Raw genomic sequence first — 21,976 nt, forward strand, 5'->3', positions numbered from 1 at the left:
TATCTCCTCCCCCTTGCTCCCCATTTTGCCCTCACAACAGCCCTGACAATTAGATTAGGCTGAGATATATTGACTGGCCTAAGGTTACAGAGTGGGCCACATTGCTGAGTAGAGATTCGAACCCTCGTCTCCCAGATCCTTGTCCAAGACTCTAGCCACTAAACTACACTGGCAGCCACAGAAGCTCTGCCATACCGCTAGGTTTCCCCCAGAGTTTTATACAATGCCAGGGGACAAGCTGCCTTTACGCCTCCATTGCTAACAAACAGCACCATAAAATTATAAAAGCAAGACAAGCTGCTGTCTATACAGTAGCATTTTTGGATTAGTTTTCAATATCTGACCAAAACCCACTGACAGTGTTTGACTGGTCAAATGAAGGGGCCTGCCACAGCTAATCAAACTCATCATGTCTGTTGTACAAGGCTAGGGAACATGTGGCTCTCCAGATATTGGTGAGCTCCAGCTCCCATCAGCCTCAGCCAGCATAGTCAAGGCTCAGGGATGTAGGAAACCTATCCAATGACACCCCTCATTTAGGGGGTGTCTCTATTTCTATCATGCAGTTGAGGATTCCAGCCACGTTTTACACCCAAGCTAAGCTAAGCTAAGCTCAGCTCTATTTTTACTAGAGTTGGGATGTCTCTGGTTATTATATTTGCACCCCATTTGCACATGTGCCAAAGTGCTCAGAACAATTTTTTCCCAAAGACTCACAACAACCCTGTATGGTAGGTTAGACTGAGTGCTAGCAACTTGCTAAGGCCACCAAAATATATTCACAGTTGAACAGGTTTCTCAAATTCAGTCCCAGTATTCAACATTTTACGCACGCACACACACACACACACACACACACACACACCTCTTAATAGGAAGAGGAGAGGGGTGTGTGAGTCACTTCCCCCACTGTCTCCATACACCCCACTTGCTTCTGGAGGCCTTTCCAAACTATCCCTATATGCAGGCACATGTCATGCACAAAATCATGTTGCACAATTAAAGCTGATCTGCCATTCTTGAGTAACACCCCTCCTCAAAAAAACTTATTTGACAAGAAAATGCACTGGAAAAGGTGAAATTAACACACACTCAACCCATCTAACCTCCATGCAGGAATGCTCAATAAACAACCCCTACTGCAAACTTCGTGCAAACAATTCAGGATGAATGCTCAATAAACGGTTATTTGGGGAGCAAACCACGATGGAAACCTCCCTCCCCTCCCCAAACCCCCTGATGGTCTCTTCTATGAGATGGAGGGGGACCCGTGGCCCTCCAAATAGGCTTAAACTCTAGTCAGCGTGGCCAATGGCCAATTCCCATCATCCCTGACCATTGGCCAGGCTGGCTGGGGCTGATGGGAGTTGTAGTACAGCAATCCCTGGAGGGCCACAGGTTCTCTCAGCCCTCCTACAAGAAGAGCCCTGCTGCATCCTCCACAGGGTCCATCTCATCCAGCATCTGTTGTTTGTGCTGGTAACCAGCATGGTGTTTCTGCGTAAAACCTGAATGCAACGGTCCTCGTCTGCTCTCCTGCATTTAGAAAATGCACACCCGCCCTTTCATTGCACTCACAGCACTCTAGACTGCTTAGAATGGTTTGAGAAATTAAAAAAACAAACATAAACACCGTCAGAACCTTAAAAACCAGGGATCGGCTAGCTCTCGGGGGGGCAGTCAGTGTGTGTTGACAGGTCTCTCCTCCATGCGAACCGCTCCGCTGCCGCCTCAGACCTACGGCTTGCCCAGTGTCCAGTTTCCAACGGTGGGCAGCTAGAAGATGCCTTTGTAAAGCGGGGTAGAGGCGGCGGCGGAGAGATTTGGTCCAAGGGCCGATCTCCATCGCCAAGGCTGATCTCCACCAAGTGGGAGACTTCACCCCTACCTACTACACGCAGACACCCAGCCAGCCACGGATCCCTGCTGCCAGGCGCCCCGGGCAATTCAATCCCTGCCTTGCAAACTTTTTCTCCCCCTGCCTCGCCTCGAAGCTACTCACCGCGCCTTGGCATCCCCGGCGACGCTCCTCCTGCCGGCTCCCCTTTTGGCAACGCGTGTTGAGTTTGTATGGCGCGTGTGGATAGCTAGGTCCTGCTTTCCCCCCTTCCCGGTCTGGGGACTCGGGGTGGGGAGAGAGCTTTCTCCAAATCCGGGCGCGCTCGCCTCCCCTTCTGCAACCGAGGCGGCAGCGGAGCGATCTCCAGCGGGCACCTAAAAACCCTCTTCCCGGCATTGCGGTGCCATATTCCGCTGCTGCCGCTGCGCCCGAATCGCGACCCTCCTCTCCTTTATTTGTGCTCGCCCCCCCTTTTTTTTTTGCTTTCACTGCCTCCGCTGCTCCGGATTCATCCCTCTCTGGGGGCCCATTTGAAGCAGCCGTGCAAACGGGAGAGCCGGGATGATGGCTGCGTGCAGCTGCGTGTGTGTGTTGTGCAAAAGGCCCGTTGCAGGGAGAGGAGGAGGAGGAGGGGGGAAATAGAGGTTGGAAGGGGGAGGAGGATTTAGGACTAGGAGGCGGTGCTACGAAGCAATTCCTAACGGGTGGTGGGGAGGGAGAGATTCAGTTGCAAAGACCCCCACCCCACCTCGCGTCTCAACGTTTTGCAATCTGATCAGGACCCTCCCCCAAATCACATCTGCCTCCCATCCTTTTCGCTAGTTCAGATGCAAATAAAGTAACAGACTACATCACTGGGTGGAGGATAGTGTACACGGGTGGAGCTTCACTGGGGGCAAAGGTTAGACTGCCCCTCCCCCACCATCCCTCTCTTCCATTCACAAAAAGCAGCCCCGAGATTTGTGACTGAATTCTACAGGGCATATTCCCTGAGTTAGGGTGTATAACTGGCAGGCACTGAGAGACAGACCTTCCTCCTGTGCAGGTTTACTCCAAAGTAACCCCATCTGAATGCAGTTGAGATTTACACATCCCAAGTGATACGTTGTGCAGATTGCAGGACTACAAATCCACATCCCCATGCCCCTTCCTCAGAAGCTTGGTCCAAAAGGTCACGCTCCTTCCCAGAGCCATAGCTGGGGGTGGGGGGCTAGTCAGGGATTTTGCCCGGTGAAGCCTCTAGAGGGGCACCATTGAGGAGGGGAGGCGCCAAACTGGGTCTTTGACCCAGGTGAAATAAAGCCTAGTTCCGCCCCTGTCCTACCCAAAAGTACGCTTGTAATTTTTCTGTGAAGCAAGCTTTGTTGAAATCAGAGTAACTCTTCCATGTGTAGGGTCAGGCAACATGTGTGAAGGACAGGGTTGGCACCTCTACTTCCAAGTAAGCATGCAGCCAGAATCACAGCCTGTTGCGTGTTTACTTCAAAATAAAGACCTACTGAGCTCAGTGGGGCTTAGTCCTGTGTAGGATTGCAGCCTAATCCTGTGCATTTTTACTCAGAAGTGAGCCACACTCCCTTAGGACTCAGCTATACAGCTGCAAATAAAATGTTTTAAGTGTGTCTTAAGTGCAATATGCAATGTGACATTAGATGGCGATTGTGAGCCTTATGGAAAATTCAATGTGTTTTTAAAAAAACGCTTTAAAAAAGCATTTTTAGAACGGCTTTTATATGTGAGTAGATTCCACCTTAAATGAAACGTAATTCTCAAGTAAATGTGTATAAGATTGCAGCCTTAGAGCCCTGAGCTCAGGGGTAAAATTCTAACACAAGAAGAAGATAGCCACCACCCCTACCCTACATCATTTAGGAAGCATCCAACACATTGCATCATGTCATGGCTCTCCACAGACCCTGAAGTGCCCAGGCCAGCAGACAGAGAAATGAATATGGAAAAAAACTCAGTGGAAATGAACAAAACTCAACTACCACCAGAGCATTCTGAGGACTGCTAAAGTATATTTAGTAGGGCATGTTATATACAGTGAACTCTTCTGATTAAGAAATAACTTATTTTTCTAAAGATTTTTTGTTTTCTGCTAACCTAACGCAAGTAAAAAGGTCAAGTTCTAAAGCCCTGAGTTTATTTGTTTATTAAAATTGCTTGTTTTTTTTAGTTTTCCAAAGGAGCCCAGGGCAGCAAACGCTTCTGTGATTTTTAAAAAGACCAACAATTTAAAAAAGCATTAAAAAAAAAAACCCCTCTTAAAACCAATTTAGGAACATACATAACCAAATCATGTGCCTGGATAGGCCAGCCAAAACAAACAAGCAGGTATCTTTAAAAGACTACTGCTCCTTCCCTCTAGGAAAACAGGAGGCTGAATCTGAGATGTCAACCTCAGATTCCATTCATTGAGGGGGTGTTGAAATATCTCTGGGCAACAGATGGGTGCAGCCTACCTGATTTTAACAGGAGGGCTATAAATGGTGCAACTGGCTGGGAGTCAAAAGAGAGTCTTGTTTTTCTCCCCACCCTTTCCTGGGCAGAATAAGTTGTATGGTTCTGTTTTGTCTCAGGGCCCAGACCAAAATACGCAAGTATGGGCACTTCCCTCTGTTGCTCCCCACCCCCAGCAGTGTGATTCAATCGCATACCCAGCAAATTCAGGTTGTGCAACTAAAGATGTGGTGCTCTTGCATAACAAACCTGCTTCCCCCTAAAAATGAGACCTTTTCCCCCAATATGGAAAGTGACAGCGAAATGCTCTGGAAAAAGGTGGAATAATGTTTGCTTGATGTAACCTTGTCTAAGCTCCCCATAAACAAATCAGAATGAATTCTCAATAAAATACTGTACCTGATGTTATCTAACCTCCTTGTAAGCCCCACAAAGAAATCAGGATGGGTGCTCAATAAACAGGTCATCTGGAAGCAACCCATGTACGATCCTTTGCAAAAATAAATATAACTTCCATAGCTGTAAGGTAATAGAAACAGAGTATATATACCATGGTTGAATCACCTTCCCCCCCTTTTTTACTCCCTTATCTATTGTTTTCAGAAGGGTATGGGTTGGGGAGTTGTTTGGCAAAAACATCACAGAGTAGGGCTTGTGGATTTAATTAAAGGCCCCCACCTACCCTTTTCTTCAAAATTCCATCATGTGCTTGACCCTGGACCAAAATGACATACCTGCCAACAAGTTTCCTTTCCTTCTTTGTCTGCGTTTCTTATGCTTGGGGAGAGCTAAGGTCCCAGGTTCAATTCCTGGGATCTCCCGGTATGGCTGGGAGTGTCCCCTGGCTGAAACCTTGGAGAGCTGCTGCCAGTCAGTGTGTACAATAATGAGTTAGCTGGACCAATGGTTTCTAACTTGTCATTAGGCAGCTTCCTCTGTAAGGGTCGGGTTCAATCACTGGCACCTCCCCAAAATCCTAGAGAGCTGCTGCCAGTCAGTGTAGCCATTACTAGATGAAACAATGGCCTGACTTCGTATAAAACACCTTCCTATGTTTACTTAAGTGCTAGCTTTCTATAGGCAAAGAGCTTCTGGCATGGGGGAGATCAGCCAAATCTGCAAACCTACGTGATGGTACCATGCAATTTCCTTAAAAATAAAATAAAAAATATTTCAGTTGGCACTGATGGCTAATTTAGGTTTCCTTCCTCGAATATCCAGCTTTCGTTTAAAAAGTGTGTGTGGGGGGGAAATCTGTAACCCTTTTTCCTTGCAGAGATGCAAGGAAATGTATGCAGGCAGCATTCCACCCAATTGTTCAGCAAGGAGCATGCTGCCTCTTGCCTTTCCAGCACTCCTGGAGGGATGACACTTAAAAAACAAACCCATTTAAGTTGCCTTTATTGAAACTGTTCAATGAATGTAACAGGGCGGCTGGGTCTGTCCAGGTCTGAGCACTCTTGGGCTGAATCAGCCATCTGTCAGACCCGTGGGCTGTGCCACAGAGCACAGGAATGAGCTCCAGACAAATGAGCCCCGAGCCCGGCTGGGTGGGTGGCACCTCACAGCCCCTGGCAGAGTCTGAAAGGAGCTAGTCATTTTCTTAATTCCCTGGCAACGAGGGCGGGGGGGAGAAGTATTACAATATACCTTTTCTTTAATTAAAACATGTTCGTTTGGTACACCAAAGTGCCTTAAGTGAGATGAATAAACACGTCAGAGAAAGCACACAGCTTTGGCCCCTGGGGATGGCACCAATGGCATCTTCAGCTCCCTGATTTTGCCGTACGCTCCCCTTGCGGCTGGGCAAGTCCCTTGATTATCCCTACATCTGCCTTCTGTGGTGTCTTCTTGGCAGACAGGACCTGAGTCTCACACGTTAGCTACATATGCCTCTGCCAACAGGGCCCTCCCTGACTTCACCAAAATGAAAGGGAGGGGTTTTGTCTGAGTCCTCCTGCTGTGTATGCGTGTGTTTCAAAGCTCAAATTAAATCCATTATTTATAGACAAATATAAGAGCTAGAGATTGAATCGCCGTACATGTTGGCTTTTCCTGCTCAGTGCCTAGAGATGTTGGGAAATGCGAGCTAATAGTAATTGGGTGTACAATGTGTGTGGCCTCATCCTAGGCATATTCGGAGGCAAAGCCCCACTAGAGCTGGTGTTTTGCTCTCAGCTAAAGGTGTGCATGGTTACAGCAGCTCGAGCTGATTCATCACTTAGATGAACTGATTAAAAACATTTTGGTAAATTAGAAAAAAGATGCCTCTGATTAATCAAGACAGATTTCTTTTAAAAATGGTTACCGGTAATTATTTTCAATACACACTTATAAGGAAAAGCATGTGGTTAGTGACATCTTAGAAGAGGCATTTCTCCTTTTCTAGCACAGGAGAGAACACCTTTTCTAAGATGGTGCCTATCACATTGCACTCATTAGCTAAAAGCAGAGTTCCTCCTCCCCTTTCTATTGTTTTATCAGTTTACAAATTTATGTAGATTTATTTGACCAAGGTTGCTTGCTTCCAGATGACCAGTTTATTGAGCATTCATTCTGATCTGTTTGCATAGAGCTCAGACAACATTGTGGCAAACAACGGTTATCTCACACTTACCAGTATGTTTTCCCATCACTTTACCTGTAGCAAAAAGTCTAATGTTGGGTAGGAAGTGAGTTTGTTGGAAAAGAGCACCTTGTGTTTGGCTTCCGTCTGTCTCTAGAAACAAAGAAGTGTCCCACTGAAGGTGAAGCCAAACTGCTGGAGAATGACAGCTCCTCTCCCCTAACATCCCATACACCAAACCAATGTTGATTGTGCAACCTAAATTGTCTAGTATGTGTTGAATCCCACCCAAAAATAGTAGCAGTCTAGGGACACCCCAAAATTCACATGATTAAGAGAGAGCACTTGCTTTAGTTAACATAGTATTCACAGATGGTATCTAAAATGTTTCTTATTACAACAATTCTGTATTGTTATCTCCAAATTAAAGATTTTGGTGGGGAGTGGGGAGGCTGAGATATGATAGTTTCTCCTAAAGCACCTGTGGAACAGGAATCAAAACCCTGTGACCTAATGTGGGTTGCAGCAGTAGCAATGTTCTGCCTCCCCCAAGCATGCTGCCTCCAACAGTGTAGGTCGAACATAATCATTATGGTTAGCCACCATTGATATCTTTCTCCTCCATGAATTTGTCTAATCCTCTTTAGACCATCCAAGTTGAGGCCATCACTGCCTCTTGTGGGAGCAAATTCCATAGTTTAACTATATGCCATGTGAACAGTGTGTGTGTGTGTGTGTCTTTAAACAGGCATGCCAGCAGCCCAAGTTCTGTCTTCTGCACAGGAGCAGGGTGTCAGGTGGGGATATGAAGCAATGCTTAAATCACTGTTGGGCTCTTCATGAAATCCACAAGCCCCAACCCTGATTCTCCCCAACTGTAGCCAAATGCATGGACCTTTGAGCTAAAATCTGCAGCTAAGGGGGCCAGGTCCCCTTTGTAATTCAGGCACTAAATTGGAGTCTAGAGGCTGGGCAGCTGAAGCCCAATTTGCTACAGACCTTTCTTTGGAGTGGAGATTCTCCCTCCTCCCTCTGTGACACTTCGCACTGCCCTCCCCCCAAAACACACACACTGAAGTAGTTAAGAAGCATAATTCTCCCCCTGGCAGAGGTGCCAAGCCTCCATTAAGTTAATATCTATGGAACTGTTTGAAGTAAATAATAAGTTTTTCTTCCTTTCTCTTTTTGGGTTGCCCCTTTCATCTTTCCAGAGCAGGCCGGATGGCAGACCATAATTACCCTCGCTGCGGCTTGCTCGGGGCTTTTATGCTGCAGTTGTTATTAAAAGGGCCAATGGCTCTGGGGAGCAAAGGAGGCTTGTGCTGAGTCTTTCTTTAATCCAGAAACTCAGGTGCCCCTTCATCCCCCTCCAGGGTAGCCATACTCAGCCCTTGTCAATCTGACAGACGGGAGCAGACCTTGCTGGCTGAGGAGCTGAGGCTGACGTATGGCAGTTTCTGTCTTGAGCTGCTTTGTGCAGGATGCACATCTGGAAGAGAAGCTGACCCAGGCTTTGCCTTCAGCTGCTTTGTTCTGCTCTTTTTCTTCCCCTTAGAAAACAAAAAAGGGAAGAGAAGAGCAAGGTTCTAGGCCTCATGAGTCCACACACTGCTGGAAAATGTGCAAACAGGTTTGTTCTTTTAAACGTAAGACAGTCTGTCTTACTCCATCAACCGCAGGCTTGCAAGCAAAACAGACTTGTTCAGTGCACAGAATGGAAAACTTGACTTACAGCACAGATCACCTATGTGGTACACCCCTGGGGATTCCCAGTACCCACAAAACCTCTGAGCTCTTGCAGTTCACCACCTACTTGGTGATGAGGTAGTGAGAGTGGCTATCTTTTTTCTTCCTTGAGAAGTACACAGAGCTGAAAGAGGAAGTTGGAAGACTGATCCTCCCAACCCCACTTCCTCTTTTAGCTCTGTGTGCTTTTTAAGGTTTATATTAAATCTGCTGGCTCTGACTTTTATCCAGATACCTTGGAAAAGCAACGTTTTGACATGGAGCTCTGAGGGAGTAGGGAAGCTGATCCCCAGGGGAGAAGTGGCTAAAAAAGGTGGCGCTCCCCAGCACTTCCTCAAGAATAATGTTCATGGGCCTAAAAAGGATGACAGGCTCTAACTTACAAGAATTTGAAACATGTTTCACTGTTCACGATGTGTACATTTTTCCTACTGCTGCCTCTGGGTTAAACAAGTTTGGTAGGTTTTTGTTTTGTTTCAAAAACCCTGCAGGCCCTGTTTGAGCAGAAGCATCAAAAGAATTACAGTGGTACCTCGGGATGCCAACAGGATCCGTTCTGGAGCCCCGTTCACATTCCGAACGGAATGTAAGATGCGACGGCGTGTCTGTGCGTGTGCAAGTCACGTTTCGCCACTTCCGCGCATGTGCGTGACGTCATTTTGAGCGTCTGTGCATGTGCGAGCGGCGAAACCTGGAAGTAGCGCGCTCCGTTACTTCCAGGTTGCCGTGGAGCGAACACGCTCAACTCGAGGTATGACTGTATCTCCACATTTGTGTGGGAAGTGATGTCTCTATCATACCACCTTCGACCCTTTTAAAAACTATTGTTGGTCTCCATCTCTATCCTAAGTGTGCAATTCTGTCCATACTCCCACCAAGTAAGTATGGATGGGATTGTGGTTTTAGGATGGAAGTGGAGATCGACAAGCCCATTGAACACGGGAAGGCTCACTTTTACTCAGTGCACAGAGACGTGCACAGGATTGGGCTCAACATCATAATATGCTTTAGTACAGAAGGCTCGTATCTTCCTGCTCTAGCGCATTTATTAAAAAAAAACCCCACAACAACCCACACTTGTGAGTTTGGATAACAAGTCATGTAATGTGGAAAACTGCCATGTTTCATTTGATTGATAGTCTCTATAAAGGTAGCTGTTTAGTTCTGCTCCTTAAATTCAGGTTTACATAGAATTTCAAGTGTTTGGCAGGAACCAGAAGTTGATGGAGGGGAACCAGAGGAAGGCCTGGAAATTGAGCTTAATTCCCTCTCTCCAGTCTCCCTCTGTCTACTCATTCCTTCACTGAAAGCCTTAAAAAACAAATAAATCCTGTTTTAATTTTGCAATATAATTGCAAACAAAACAAACAAACAAACCACTAAAAAGAAAATAAAAGCATAAAGATTATGAGTTCATTACATACCTGGTGTGAAATCTTACTCCAATAACATAAAAAACAAATAAATCAGTTTTGTAGACTGACCGTCTCATCTTTCAAATAAGCAGGGCATCTTACATTCTCTTTCTTTTCTATTATTTTAGGGAAAGTTATATCCATTCTGAGAGATGGGAAGCAGCAATTTTCAGAAGAGACCTGAAGTTTTGTATCCTGGCCCTCAAAACCTGGGCTTACACTTCCTCTTGTCCCACTGCTTTCCCCCAAGGAAAGCCGCTCTTTAGCGCTGAATTGGAGCAAACAGCAATATCTGTAGATTGATGTTTGCTCTGATTTAGCAATATTACCTGGGAAAGGAGCAGGGCAAGGGGAAAACCACTCAGACCTGTGCTTCCTAGGCATGGGACAAGCAGAAGTGTAGATGAGCATCGTATCTGGATTCTGAAGCAGATTCCGCCTCCTATCTTCCTTAGTTCTTCTCTATGCTCATAACAGCTACTAAATGGCTTCGGCCCAGTATACCTGAAGGAGCGTCTCCACCCCCATCGTCCAGCCCGGACACCAAGGTCCGGCTCCGAGGGCCTTCTGGCGGTTCCCTCACTGTGAGAAGTGAGGCTATAGGGAACCAGGCAGAGGGCCTTCTCGGTTGTGGTGCCCACCCTGTGGAATGCCCTCCCATCAGATGTCAAGGAAATAAACAACTATCTGACTTTTAGAGGACATCTGAAGGCAGACCTGCTCAGAGAGGTTTTTAATGTCTGATGTTTTACCATTTTTTTATGTTCTGTAAGTTGCCCAGATGGGTGGGGTATAATAATAATAAGTATAGTAGTAGTAGTAGTAGTAATAATAATAATAATAATAATAATAATAATAATAATAATAATAAATTAAACTGCCACTTGCATTTTAAAAGGGATACCAAATCCTGTGGCATAGATTCTGAAGTCACTTTGCATGCCTGCTGATGAGTAAACTGCACATTACAAAACTCATGCAGCTGCGCTATAAAAGTTCATACATTCTGCAAGTAGTCATACCTTGGAAGCCGAACGCCTTGGCACTCCTGAACGCCGCAAACCCAGAAGTGAGTCTTCCGGTTTGCGAGCGTTCTTTGGAACCTGAATGTCCGGTGCGGCTTCTGATTGGCTGCAGGAGCTTCCTGCAGCCAATCGGAAGACTCACCTTGGTTTCCAAATGTTTTGGAAGTCGAACAGACTTCCAGAACGGATTCCATTCAACTTCCGAGGTACGACTGAACCTAGAAACATAGGAATGGAGTCAGAACATTGGTCCATCTAACTCAGAATTGTCCACACGGACTGGCAGCAGCTCTCCAGTGTTTCAGACATGGGATGTTCCCAGCCCTACATGGAGATGCTGGGGATTGAACCTGGGACCTTCTGCATACCAAAGCAGACCCCCCTGCCATTGAGCTATGGCTCTTGCTGTTCCTGACTTTCCTTGCAACAAAATCTGAGATAATTCCACTTATAGGAGGGAAAAACCCCACACTGGTGTTAGAGAGGTAAAACTCCACCATAACCCCCAGTCTCATTGCAGTAGCTCCCAACACAGGAAGCAGAAAGTTTCTATCTCCTAATAAAGGCAAGCACAAAATTGCAGCTTTCGATTCCTTTATTTCCCTATCCTCCTCTTTCCAGCAAAAATATTTTCATATCAGATGTTATTATCAATATAATTAACCTCCCAAGACACAAGTTTGAAATCCTTTCTTGTTCACCAGCGTTTTCTATTAACTCTGCTAGTTTTTCAACGTGGCGGGGGAAGAGGCACCCCATCTTCTTTTTTAAAGCATTTAAAGCATTTTTAAAGAGATATATAACATTTACATACCTGCCTACAATTACAGGAGAGATAAGGCAAGATGCATAATGCATGCAGCATGAAATTGGCAAAATAATTAACTTTAGGCTCCTTTTATTTGGGGGGGGGGGTAGGAAAAGAGAATCACAAGGACTGCCATTTCTATAAAAAGACACCTCCAGATAAATATCAGACAGATGCTTAGTCGGTCCTGGTTCTAGCTGGCTCGAGGCTCAAATCATGATACTATCTTTCCCTGGCAAATTCTTGCAAGCCAAGCAGGATAGAATACTGTCTTGATCCTTTAAGGAGCACCTTGGTCCCTGCAGCTCAGAACTGGGACAGACAGCTCTGCTCTGTCAGCAAGATTGAGAACCTGTAAGTAGAGAATTGGTGGAACCCAATTCAGATCTCAGCCTTGTTATGCATCCAGCAAAGTATATGCATCCAGCAAAGTCTCAGGCCTCAGCTTCTGCAAAATGGGTATAATGATACTAGCCTTCTCACCTTACTGGGTTGTTATAAAGAATAAGATTACTGATATGTTGAATGCCCTGAAGTACTGGTCCTCAACTGGAGGATGCACAAGTAAGGTTAAAAATAGACACTTGCTTATTGTGTAGCAGGCAGTGAAGGCTGGTATATTAAGGCAAATGGGAGACTCCCCCACCAAACTCAGTCATCATGCCTTCTTATTTACATCCAGTTCAGTGGGTGGCACTGCCTATCAGCTTCTTAGTCTCCGAATGTCTTTGTAGAATTCAGCCAGGAGGAGGATGGGGACAAACCTAGAATCAGTTGATTCTGCTTATATTTTGCTCTAGCACCACCTACTGTCAGGCTCCTTCCGCTTTACCAGTTCCCATAGACACCAGCCACTACTGGTAGCAGGAAGCTACGTGCTTGTTATTCCTAAAACAATTACAAGTACAAGGAACCTGACCAGCACCCCAACATCTGATTGCAATCTTTTATTTTTCTCCCACTTTCTTCTGAGCAAGGTAGATTTGGTTGTCACAATTTTGCCATGTACGAGTTCATGAACTCTGGAAAGTCAGTTTTGTCCATAATGCAGATAGTTTATACTAACGATGGAAATCGTGTAGTGGGATAGAAAAGGGTCAAACGATCCAACCCACCTTCTGCTACTTTCTCACTTCACTCATCCCCTTCAAAGTTGTTTTTTAAAGGAAAAGATTACTGGGCAAAACATGTACCCAAAAGATAAATAAAATTTAAGAATTTTTTAAAGCCAACTAAGTTCTACTTAGGGTTGGGTGAATCTGTAAATTTTGGCTCCTCTAAGTTGCTCATTTTTGCATTCATAAGTTCAGTTCTCCACATTTCCACATTGGCTTGCAATCTTTTTTTAAAAAGGCTTCATGAAAATTCATTAGCATTTTAGAACTATTTTCTTATAATATACACAGGTATGCATGTAGTACACATTTTTGCGAATCAATTTTCCCTAATAACATGCATTTTTTTACACGTTGCTTGCTTGCCTTTCAAAATTTGGAGAAGTGAAAACTTCAAAGGTTGTGTTTCAATTCTCATATTGTTCCAGGAAGTGGATAATTCAGTAGATTTGCCTTTAAATGTGAACTAAATCAAATTTCCTCCCCATCCCTAACTCAGAGCAGTCCCTTTGATATTAGTGGGCATAGGTTTGTCATACACAGTAATTTTAATGGCTCTACTCTATGTGGGATTCAACTGCAATCCTATGCACCCTTTCCTTGGAGTAAGTCCCACTGAGCACGCAGAAGGGCCATCATTTAGTGATAGAGCATCTGCTTTGCATGCAGAAGGTCCCAATAGGGCTGGAAAAAGAACCCCTGTCAGAGGCACTGCCAATCAGTGCAGACAATACTGAGCTAAATGGATCAAGAATCTGACTAGGCTGCATCCTACATTCCTTGATATCACTGCTAAAGTAGCCTTCAGCTGTTTGCTTAGACAGTAGTAGGCTTCATTAACTGCCCTTTCTTCTCTCATGTGTGGTATTTTCTTACTATATCCCTTCCAGTATGTAGTTTGGTGCTTTTGTTTCTTGTCAGTTTTAACACCTTTAGGTGACATTTTTCTCTCACACTCTGATACTGATACAACTGTAAAAAAAAGCAAAAACCTGTTTTTGCTAAGCTTTGTGCAAACTTTCCCCTAACCCTCTTACAATACAAGCTGCAATCCTTCCTTGTACACAGTATTTTAGGGTTGGCACTTAGGAGCACTGGAGAGGGGAGAGATCTGGGGTAAGGAGGAAGAGGGGAGGTGGAACATGTGAGGTTGGTGTAGCTCAGGCTTCTGAAACACTGGACCAGGGGAAGCCAATGCAGTACCCTCCACATGGGGTGGACTGCAGCTTCCGTCATCCCTGACAACTGGAAGTCCGCAACATCTGGAGGGCACCACTCTGGCTATCCTTGAACGGGTTTGAAAAATCCACATTAAAAATGCCTTTATTAGATCAGCCAAAATGTTACGAAATAGTGTGCAAGCTTTTGAGGTCTCCAGAATTATTTGTCTGGCTCGATGTCAAACTAAACTCGAAAGCTTGTACGTTATTATGTAACATTTTGATTGGCTTAACAAATGGACCAACACATCCATACTTTTATATGAGCCTGCATGTTCACGTTTTCCTTATGGCTCCCTTTGCTTTTTGTGGACTAATTTGGAAATTAGAAGATGCAGGCTGGATCTAGAAAGCCCAGATTCCTCCAACGGAAACCCCAGACCCAAAGGTTAAGTTGCATATTCATAGGGCCTTTCCTGTGAAATTGATAGCAGCATCATGACCTGCCTTGGGATATTAGGTTGGGGTGAAACAACGGCCAACAATTAATAAAGACCATGCACTCTCCCCCCCAAGGAAGCAGGTTGGAGGGCTGTTCAGAACAAAGGTCAGGAACAGGCTTCCAGACAAGACACGGCAATTTCTATCGTTTAACTGGCTGAATTCCCCACTCCGTGTCAGAAAGAAAACAGATTATCATCTCTATTGGGGGCGGGCCGCAGTTCAGTGATAGAGCATCTGCTTTGCATGCAGAAAATCTTGGTTTAATCCCCGGCATCTCCAGGTAGGACTGGGGAAAGACTCATGGTCTAAAACTTTGGAGAGCCACTGCCAGTCAGTGCAGACATTACTGAGCTAGATGGAGCAATGGTCTAATTCAGTATAAGGCAGCTTCCTGTGTAGGGAAAGGCAAAGCTGACCGACTGAAGCCCCAAGGATGGTGTTGGACTCTGACCAACAACCATGTTAGCAGCTCACACAGAGAGCAGTTCCCCCACAAAAGGCAAATACAGGAGAGCAGTGATATACAAGGGACAGTTTACTGGAAAATAGGGGTTATTCTTGACTGTGATGGGTTTGATTTTCGCAGCACACCCAAATGTTGGCTTACAGAGACACTGTGAATGTGTGGGCTTCCAGAGAGAAGCTCATGCCTGCTCTGCCCCTCCCTGGTCCTTTTTGCCGCCGCACCATGCTAAGGTTTGTTGCTGGCTACAGCTTGTGGTTAGTGAGCAGAGAGCCCAGCCACAAGTCTTGGTTCAGAAGAGGTGCTAAGCCAAACCTTGGTTTGTTGTGGCACCTGGTGCTGCAGCAAAAAGAACAAGGGAGGAACAAAGTGGCTGCAGCCTATTATCCTGGAGTGCACATTTATACAATCTTGCTAAGCCTTTTTCTGACTGACCAGCAAAATCCTTCCCTCCTTATTCCCGCCGGACTAAATTTAACAGGTGGGGAGGGGCCGCCCAGCTGCCAATATCCTGATGTCACTATGACATCAGGTAACACAGTGCTTTGAAGCCTTGATTGTTGAGACTTCAGAGCGCAGCTCAGGGCTGTTTGAAAGCCTTTTTGGAAACAGCCCAAGGCTGCTGTTTCAACCTCTGAAACCTGGAGTTCCAAAGAGCAGCAAGGGGCTGTTTACAAAAGAGATTTCAAACAGCCCCACACTGCTGTTTGAATCTTCGGTTTTTCTAGTTTCAAGGAGCAATGTGGGAGGGAGAAATGGTTTCCCCTGAAACCGCTGCTAAAGTGGAAATAATTTTTCTAGTCCATTTTAACATCCCCTCCAAAACAGTACTTCTGTCTTGTCAAGATTCAACCTCAATCCATATAATCCTTATAAGCAGTACAAGGCCCTCATACACAGCAATGCTAACTGACCACGGTTGGACTGCCATCTGCAGAGGGTCTCCCTTCCTTGTAAGACCTGTAGCGTCCAAAGTCTATTGCCTAACTGCACTACATGCCCAGAACCAGCTGGTAAACTTAGGGGTGTTCAGATTGTTTTGTGCAGATTCTCTCAGTTATGCATCCACCAACCCACCATTTCATAGTGCTGGGTTGAGAGAATGGCCACTTGCCACCCCTGAGGAGTTCATGAGCTGATGGGAGGCTTGAATTGGGGACATTTTGTGTCATGCCAGTGGCATTCTTGGCCTCTGGGCTATGCCAGCTCTCTTCAGGACCCTTTCTGGGGTTTTCTGCTGCTGGCAGGTATATGTGTGTGTGTGAGAGAGAGGGGGGGGGGAGAAAGCAAGCAAGCAAGCAAGCAAGAAAGAAAGACAAGGGAAGTTAGTTAATAAACTGGTAATCAATGGTGGGAGGGGGCAGGGGGCGGATCAGACGCACTAGCAGCCGATTCATTACAACGCCCGAAAATGAGGCTGAGAGATTAATAAGCCTTTGATTTATTGGTGCTTTGAGCCCTTGAGCATTACTCACGGTGTGGCATTGACAGGCCCTCTGTTCCCACTGTGGCCTCTGAGAGCGGGGGTGGGAGGGGGCTGATGCCAGGACCCATCCGGATGAAGCCCTAAATGCCTGACTTGTCAAGGCATTAATGGCTTTGTTGTAAGCCCCACGGCCATGAAAGATTCCCTCTGGATGGGGTAATTGTTATTGATTATGAAAGCAGATAAATCCAGCAGGAGGGCAGAGCCTGTCGCTGGCGGAAAATCCACCGATGAGGTTGCAAAGAGCTGCCTTGGCTGGTCTCTTGGTTGTAGGCTCCATGGGAAGGGCTAAAGCTCTGAGCATCTGCTTTGAATGCAGAAGATCTGAGGTTCAGTCTCTGGCATCTCCAGGTCTGGCTGGGAGAGACTGCTTGTTGGATACTCTGGAGAGCGGCTGCCAGTAGGTGTGGACAATACTACAATACTGGGCCAATAGACTGGCTCAGTATAAGCAGCTATACTTGACGGTATAGGTGACTTGGAGTGGTTGTGTGTCAAAGCAGGTATGCAATTGTTCTTATTTTGCCCCCATTTTTCTCTTTTAGTGGATGCCTTATTGAAATTTTGTTAGTGATTTGATAAGTGTTGTTTTCAGGATTCAGCTGCAATTCTGGAGTTGCTTCTATCTTGTGTCTCTAAGACACATGCATGTAAATGCACACACATGATCACTAAGGTACCATGTGGTACACAGCCTGCCAATCTCTCTCTCTCTCTCTCTCTCTCTCTCTGTGTGTGTGTGTGTGTGTGTGTGTGAGAGAGAGAGAGAGAGAGAGAGAGAGAGAAGCTGTTGCTCTGAAGTCTGTTTTGATCTGCTGATAACAGATTGTAGGACAGTTTTGTTCTCCAAGAAGTATATCTTTTTTAAAAAAGAACAAACATCCTGCTAGTACAAAATCAGTGTTGGGTTGGGAGTAAATTAATAAGGCAAGTAGAGTAGAGCTTCATGTAATATTAGGTAGTGGCTTGGGGCTCCACCAGACAACCTGTTTATTGAGCATTCATTTTGATTTGCTTGCAGAAAGTTTTTTTTGCAGAGGTTAGCTTATGTCTGGTCTTTACTGAACATTCCTTTTGCTTTGTTTGCAGGGTGATTATGTGACAAGGAACATTCATTCTGATCTGTTTGTGGGGTGTTCCCGTTAGTTATTTGTTCACCCCACACTTTGCAATGCCATTTCTGCAAAAAGTTATTTGTTTTTGAAAGTGGATTTGTCGCCCTAGGGCAACAGAGTATTCTGGGCACTGTCGTTTACACCTCAGAGAATTACAATTTCCAGCAACCCTGAGTGGTTTGACAATAAATCCCTCTTTCCAAGGAACTCTGGGAATCTTAGGTCTGCGAGGGGGACTGTAACTTGAAGAATTTGTGCTTGGGTTTGCTTTTTCCTTCTCCCTCCCCTATTTCCTTTTCCTCATGTGTCATGTCTTTTTTGATTGTGACCCTGAGGCCAGGGAGTGACCCATCTTAGAAATGTAAGCCACATAAATGCTATAAGTAAAGAAATTAATAAATCTAGTTGGCTGTTCTGAGAAACAGGATACTGAACTGGCCTGATCCAGCAGAAGTTTTATTCCATTATTATGTTCTTAAGGGAGGGGCAGGTGAGCCAAGGAAGTGTGATGGGTGGCTGCCTTTCACACAGTGGCTGCAGTTGCACATCACAGTACACCCATAGTTTACTGTCAAGACACAGGTGGCCTTCTACTTTGCTTTCCCCTTACTGTGTAAAGCAATAAGAATCCACAATCTCTGTTTTACTGTTATGTCTGGACCAGGGATTGTGGTTTGTTTTGCTCCAAAACTCCATAAAGTAAGGCCAAGGTTTGTTCTTAGCTTCTTGAACCATGGCCTCTGGTTCAGAATGCAACACTAAATCAAGGATCAAGGTCTGGAACTTTTCTGAGGAAAGCAGTAAAGTGTGAGCCATCTCCACTGTCACAGTAAACCATGGTGGCAAGGCTACATGTCTTGACTTTGCTCTGGCACATTATTTCATGGAATCATAGAATCACAGAATTGTAGAGGTGGAAGGGATCTTGAGGGTTGTCAAGTCCAACCCATGCAATGCAGAAGTCTCTTGCCCAACGTGGGGCTTGAACCCTTGACCCTGAGATTAAGAGTCTCATGCTCTACTAACTAAGCTACTTTATATGCTTAGTTCCCAACTGCAACCAGCTGCATAGTATACTTGCAGCATGAAATGGGCCAGTCCCATAAAAGCCTTCCTTCTGGAGTCCATGGGTAGTACACAGTGGTGCTGTGCTACAGAACCTAGAAGTGCTTCTGTAATTATCATTTGCTGTAATTTAGGGATAGAGACGGGCAAATCTATCAGTTTCAGTTTTTCTCAATTTCTCATTTTTCCAGTCTTCAGTTTTCCACATCAGTATGCAATTTTTTAAAAAAAGTCATTTATAATTTATTGGCATTTTATTGCAAATGTATCATAACTTTGAAAAAAAAAAATGTATGCAGTTTTACCTAATGTACATGTATCTTTGCAGAGCAATTCCCCCCAATAGAATGCATTTGTATATGGTGTTTTCACTAATATAAGCATTACTATGCACATTCTACCCTGGTCTATAAGCATTACTATGCACATTCTACCCTGGTCTGTGCATTTTTAACACATTCCTTGACTGGAGAACTGCATTGCAAATTTCAAAGTGCGAATTGCAGAGAATGGCAGCATCTCAGTTTGTGTATTGACTTGGATGTGCACATTAAATAGATTTGCCTCCCATCCCTACAACAGGTTGGGGAAGCTGTAAGTGGACTACAGTTCCCATCATCCTTGATTGCTGGCTAAGGCTGATGGGAGTTGGAGTCCAGTAACATCTGGAGGACCACAGGCTCCTAATCCCTGCCATAACTGCTCTTTCTCTCCAAGAGCTGCAATCGGGACTCAGCAATCTCTCGCCTGCTGCCTTTGCCTGCTATTCAGCCTACTTTAGCTCTTGTTTTTTTCTCAGCTCTTTCCAGAATGGCTATCCTTCCATTTCCCATTCAGTGCTGTCTGCCTTTATTTAAAGGATGGATTAGATTCACAGAGCTTTGCAACAGCTGATGGAAGACCAGCACACTGGTTTAGGGCACAGCTGTGAGTTCAGTGCTTCAATGAATAATCTTTACCTGTCTCTTAGAGTCAGAGAAGTGGCCGGCGGAGGTTAGGGTTCTTGGATCTTGCCTTTTAACGTTGATTTCCTCCTCCTCTTTTTCCCATCGACCTTCCTGAAGGCTTCAAGACCACTTGCTAGTTGAAAGGAGCTGTTTTACATGCTGTGGGTTGCCTGCCAGTCTCCTCTCCTTTGCTCCTCTCAGTGTACAGTTAAATTCCAAGGACGCCTTCGGGCCCACCATAGGCCACGCCAAAGTGGCTCGGGAAAATGCCCTTTGCGGGAAAGGGAACGCTTTCCTCCTCCCCAACAGTTCTTCCACCTGCTTTTCTCTTCCTCTGCTTATTCACCTTCAGATCCGGTGGTCTGAGCTGGTGCCAATTTGAGATCCCATCTTAATGGTGAATCGGTGTCTTCCCTTGAATTTGAACATTTGGGACAGTGTGGTTCGAAAAAGAGTTCTGGCTTAGCCTTTTCCAGACCCACCGCTTAAGATTTCCTCCCTCCTTTTCCCTGCTTTTTCCAAAACTTACATCCAGCAATTCTCAAGCAGATCTCAGAGGGATGCTTCTTTAGAGCTGGGCTAAGACGGGGGAGCAAGCAGTGGCCACCAGCCTGGTTGACCTGCCGAGCTGACTTGTCACAGGCAGGTGGAGGGGGCTGATTTCTTATGCTGAGAATAAAGGTTATTTTCACCCCCACAGAAAAAGTACAGGTGGGAAATCATCCAAATCATCAAAGTATTCCTTCTATGATCTGGCAGTGGAGTGTATCCTCCCAGCGACGGCAAAATGCTGATGGAATCAGGTTGGCGAGGCAAAGGCCGCAGGACCAGACAGCAGCTTCTAAAACCTGCAAAAAAGTCATTTGAGAAGCCGTTAAAGTCTGCAAAAGCAGGAGAAGGCTGCAAAAGCAGGGGAGCTGCTTCCCACTGCCCAACAGAACCTTGCATGCTGCGGTGCCTGCATGCAGCCCTGCCGAGCCTGACGGATCAAAGGCAGGCACTGACTGGCAAATGCTCAGACCGCTGAGCTGCAAAGGGCACAGCAAGGGCTGCTTTACTCCACACGCACATACACCAACTCTAGGCTTTAGCAGGGCAGTTGTTTTTCAACACTCTGCCTTTAGGGTCCAGGGTCCACATCATTCTTATTTTTAATATATATTTTTTATTTCCAGGTTACCCATGCGGCAGAATGAGGAGGTAGTAGCCTGCTGAGTTCGGGTAGCACTGGCTGAACCACTTTGTATAGCAGGGGTTGGGGAGTGTCACAGTATTGAACAGTTCTCTGTATTTAAAAACTCTAAGTGGAAAGGCAACACAGCGGGCAGAAGTTCTGGGCAAGAGCCTTTCCATGCAATGTGCTCATTTTTTATTTACAGAGAGTTGTGTGTGTCTCAACACAGTAGAGCATTCAAAAGTTACATGTCTAGAGGTGGTACAATATCTACCCATCTCCTTCTGCTAAATGTGTGGTCCCACCCTTTGTTTTAACTAACTTTTTTTTAAAAAAAAAGGTTGTAAAATTGTTGTGCGTATATCAACAATCACCATATTAATTTTTCCTTCCCTCCCCCAAACCCTTACTTTATGTAGATTTTAAAAATATAAATTAAAAAATGGTTCTATACTACCCAGTAACCTGAGTGGATTGTTTAGAATAAAGGCAAAAACCATAAAACAGAAATGTACATAAAATCTAAAATAGCACAATACTTAAAATAATTATAATTTCATATACATAGATGGAAACCTTTTATTTGATCTCAGGAACTATTCTGCAAAATTTGGTTACAATATCTTAAGAGGTGTCCAAATGCATAGCAAAGAAACAACTTTCTTGAATATATAGTAGCTGGTCCCAAGAATTCACATCAGTGGTGCTCATGTCCAGAGCATAGAAGTGAGTAGGATAGACCTGACCTTTGTTTGCCACAGAACCTCTGCACAGTGCGAAGTATTCTGGGATCTGTTCTAGGGTACAGAGATCACATCAGGCACCAGCCAGGCCTGTTGGTATCACCCATTGCCTTGTGTGAACTGAATGCGGCAGAATTCCACCAATGCCTCTTTTCACCTGTGCAGTCCAAGGGAAAACTGGGAAGTGCAAGCAAACCGTCTGCCAGGGAATCTTGGTGCCTTTATGTTTCTCACTTCCCTTACTTCTCAGTGATGAATCCCCAAGACAACCTGTTTCCTGAGAATGCATCCTGATTTTCTTGCATGAAGCTTACATGGAGGTTAGACTATGTCTGGTGTTT

General features: G+C 45.2%; 2 protein-coding genes across 11 annotated transcripts in view; one reads left to right on the forward strand and one right to left on the reverse strand.

Moving 5' to 3' along the window:
- Nucleotides 1–21,976, forward strand: part of MACROD1 (mono-ADP ribosylhydrolase 1) — a 413,075-nt gene that overhangs the window by 69,404 nt on the left and 321,695 nt on the right. The gene's annotated exons all lie outside the window — the stretch shown is intronic.
- The window catches only part of FLRT1 (fibronectin leucine rich transmembrane protein 1), a 163,571-nt gene that overhangs the window by 22,918 nt on the left and 118,677 nt on the right, over nt 1–21,976 (reverse strand). Inside the window, exon 2 of one of the 4 annotated variants that reach the window (XM_083418751.1) lies at nt 19,731–20,566. The exons of 1 other annotated variant lie outside the window; for it this stretch is intronic. The gene's annotated coding sequence lies outside the window, so the exon portion shown is untranslated. Of the gene's footprint in view, nt 1–1,642; nt 1,923–2,002; nt 2,881–19,730; nt 20,567–21,976 lie in introns of those variants that run through there. 2 more of the 4 variants (XM_083418750.1, XM_083418753.1) reach the window with 2 other exon arrangements.

The sequence above is a fragment of the Podarcis tiliguerta genome, assembly GCF_965153285.1.
Source record: "Podarcis tiliguerta genome assembly, chromosome: 16".
Taxonomy (NCBI): Eukaryota; Metazoa; Chordata; class Lepidosauria; order Squamata; family Lacertidae; genus Podarcis; species Podarcis tiliguerta.